The sequence below is a fragment of the Vipera berus genome (assembly GCF_964194415.1).
Source record: "Vipera berus genome assembly, chromosome: 1".
Taxonomy (NCBI): Eukaryota; Metazoa; Chordata; class Lepidosauria; order Squamata; family Viperidae; genus Vipera; species Vipera berus.
This window is the reverse complement of record NC_138202.1, coordinates 699,502-703,551: the sequence shown is the minus strand read 5'-3', so window position 1 is coordinate 703,551 and position 4,050 is coordinate 699,502.

The following is a 4,050-nucleotide window of genomic DNA, read 5'->3' as shown; positions in this document are numbered from 1 at the left end:
AATCATCTTTGTTGCTCTTCTCTGTATTCTTTCTAGAGTCTCAACATCTTTTTTACATCGTGGAGACCAAAACTGGATGCAGTATTCCAGGTGTGGCCTTACCAAGACCTTGTAAAGTGGTATTAGTACTTCACTTGATCTTGATTCCGTCCCTCTGTTAATGCAGCCTAGCAGTGTGTTGGCTTTTTTGGCAGCTGCAGCACACGGCTGGCTCATATTGAAGTGATTGTCCACTAGGACTCCGAGATCCCTCTCACAGTTACTACTATTGAGCAGGACACCACCTATACTATACATGTGCACTTGGTTTGTCTTGCCTAAGAGTAGAACCTGACTTTTCTAACCACAGAATTTCATTTTACTAGATAGGACCCATTGTTCAAATCCTTTGAGATCCTGAGCTTGTCTTTTGGAGTGTTGGCTACTCCTACCAGCTTGGTGTCATCTGCAAATCTGATGAGTTTGCCTTCTATCTCCACCTCTGAGTCATTTACGGAGAAGTTATGGAGATGGCGTCAATCTTGCAAGTCTCTCCCAACAGAGGAATCTCAAGAACGGACTCCAACTGGCCACTGAGCATCTGTTGCACGTGGACGGACACAGGACCGATTTGCAGAATTGCCACGATGTGACCAACGTGCTTCTGAATTGCATTTTCAGACCTGCAGGATTGTCAGGCCCCGAAGAACCGGCGTTGAAGTTCCTTCCCAACCAGGAAGTCTTGAGGTGTTTCGAGCACTTCTCGGCTGAAAGCAAGATTAATCTCCGGATGGTCACACCGTGTCTTGAAAGCCATTTGAACACCAGATAAGGCAAGAAGAGAAGATAAGGTGTCTCTGGTGAGACTTGTTCTCAGAAACGCGTGCCGACTTCTGCTGAAGACCACACTTTTTTTTCAAGATGCACACCGAGATTGCGAGCATCTGCTTGAAATCTTTTCCAGATATCAGTAAAAGATGAGTCGCCTGCTGGGTCTTCCCCTTTTTCAAGGCCAAGGCAACCTCCCTAGCCCCTAAACATCTGGTGCGTCATCTGTCATTATTAATAGTCTGGACGGGCCATTTGAAGGTCTGGGTGCGATTCATCTAGTCCTGGGAATCTAAACTCATGCCAAGTAAAGAGAGAGAATCTCCAACTATCTTCATTTTCCATCTGTAAATAAGGCTTTTTGGCTGGAGAAGATTGATTTAATTCCTGCAGGAGAAGAACCACCTTGGAGGGTTGAAGGATCATAATCAACACCTTGAATGTGATGATTATGATTTTGCTCCCATTAACAGCTACAGTGTTAATTCTGAAAATAGCAGAGGCCTCCAGAGGGTTAGGGTTTATTGTGCAATCCCCTGTCAGCATCCACAGGAAGAAAAGGGCCCGCCCCGCCCCCGCCCCCCGCCCTGCTTCCATTTCTTAGAAGGCAGAAAAAGGGAATAGGAGGGGGGGGGGGAAACCACATATAATGCCTTTGAGTTATTATTGCATTATTATTATTATTTTTTATTCTACCTATAAGGCTACCCGCCTTGAACAAGTCACTCTTAAAAATCCAATAAAAAAGAATTTAATTCTTTAAAGAAGAGTTAAATGCCCAATAAAAATATAAAATAAAGAGAAAATCAGCAGGGGAGATAGATGATAGATAGATATAGATGAGATAGATAGATAGATAGATAGATAGATAGATAGATAGATAGATAGATAGATAGATAGATAGATAGATGGATGGATGGATGGATGGATGGATGGATGGATGGATGGATGGATGGATGGATGGATGGATAGATAGATAGATAGATAGATAGATAGATAGATAGATAGATAGATAGATAGATAGATGATAGATAGATAAGAGATAGATAGATAAGAGATAGATAGATAGATAATAGAGATAGATAAGAGGTAATAGAGAGAGAAATGATAGATAGATAGATAGATAGATAGATAGATAGATAGATAGATAGATAGATAAAAGATAGATTGATAAATAGATGATAGAGAGATAGAGAGAGATAATAGAGAGAGATAATCGATAGGGAGATAGAGAGACAGACAGACAGACAGGATGGATACAGATGAATAAATAGATAATTAATAGATAGGATAGATGGGTAGACAGACAGACCACCTGGGCATGCAATACAAACAGGCTGCCGCAGCCCTTCTGACCCAAAGGCTGGGGATCGTGAGCATCTCAGCCAGCAGGAGGGAGGCTAATCCAGCCTCGGGGTCCCTTAGAGAGCCAGAGGGGCCGCCTATAAATCTGACAGATAGAAACTTCGGGGGGGGATGATGTTCGGTGGGACAGGTGCAGTGTGGGGGGGCTGTTTAATGCAGGACAGGACTCACCTGGTGGGACAGGGAGGCACCCTGGGGGAGACTTGATCCTGTCAATAACCTGGCCCCCTGCCAGGGAGAGCCGGACAGGTAACCCCCACCCCCTTGGCCCAAACATGGAAGCGGCAGAATTTCAGGCATTCCTGAGAGCAAACCTCATCAGGCACGCAACGTCGACCCCATTTCACCCTTCATCTAATGGTCAAGCCGAATGCATGGTCCGGACCGCAAAGGAGTCACTGAAGCGTATAGTGACTGGGGACTGGCATCACAGATTGGCAGATTTTTTACTTTGCCAGCATTCCACGTCCTGCACGGCTACAGGGAAAAGCCCAGCAGAGCTGCGCTGGGGGAGGTGACTGATCACGAAACTGGACAGGTTGCATCCAGATAGGGTGGCAGCAGAAGCGTCACGCTCAAAACCCCCGAGGGGGGTGCAAGTGGGCGACGGGGTGTGGGCCAGGAACTATGGGCATGGGAATTTGTGGATGCCAGGAAAAATTACTAAACTGTCTTACGAACTGGGGCTGGAGGGCAGGTGAGTTGTTTGGCGCCACATCGATCAGCTTAGGAAGCGTTTCCCAGAACAGCCACAAAGTGAGGACTTCATCACAAGTCCTTACCAAGGTCCACAAACCAGCAGCCAAGCCAGCCCATGTACAGACCCTGAAGGCTCACACAGCCCAAGCAACAAGGAGTTGGCCGTAGAGGAGGGGAGCCCGGACGTGCAACATGGGTCCCCTGATGGAGAAAGCCAACCTAATGGCTACAGCCGCTGTGCTAACTCTGCTGAACAAACTCACTCTGGGGTGGGCCAACCTGGAAAGGCCAGCCAGAGAGCACCAAGCCACTCTGAATCCCTTGAACTAAGAGTCACTGGTCTACCCAGCCCGGCGGGCAAGCTAGTAGGCCAGGACGTGTCTGGGTCTCCCAGGCATTCCACAAGGCCACGCAATCTCCTGCTTATCTGCAAGATTTTGTTCTGAAATAATAAAGCTATAATGTTGTATGTACCCTTCTATTTAATGCTGACCTACAAGATTGTAATGGGACAATGGAGCTATAATGTTGTAAATACTTTATTGTGCTGCTAAGTGGAACCTATTCACATCAGTGTTAAGTCTTTGTAAGGTGTATTTCTGTAATTACATCCTTCTAAGGGGGGGAGGGGTGTAATGTATTGGGCTTGCTTGTTAACACCACGTGGTAACGGCTGGCAGGCTGCTGGAGCAGGGAGCTAGCTAATGGCTCCCAGCATCTCAGACAACCCGTCTCCAGCACTGCCATTGGTTGCCCCTAGGCGGCAATAGGTTGCTTCAAAACTATTGGCCGCCGCCTAGGGGCCAGAGTATAAATTGCTGCATCTGCAGCCCTGTTCTCTAGTTCAGATCCTGCAAGAAACAAACCATGGTCTTTGCTGAACTCACTCGCCTTCATTCCTGCGCAACGAACCCAGTACACAACAATTATTATTATTATTATTATTATTATTATTATTATTATTATTATTATTATTATTATTATTAGTAGTAGTAGTAGTAGTAGTAGTAGTAGTAGTAGATACTAATATCAACAGTTAGTATAAATCTCACACCATTCTGTGTGATTGGCTAAACTGGCCAGCCTCTCCTCCACCCACTTTAACCATTCAGGAAGCCTTTGAAGGGTGCAGGAATCCCTGACCTGCTCTCTGTGGAGCCCCCCCCCCCCCGTGGAAGA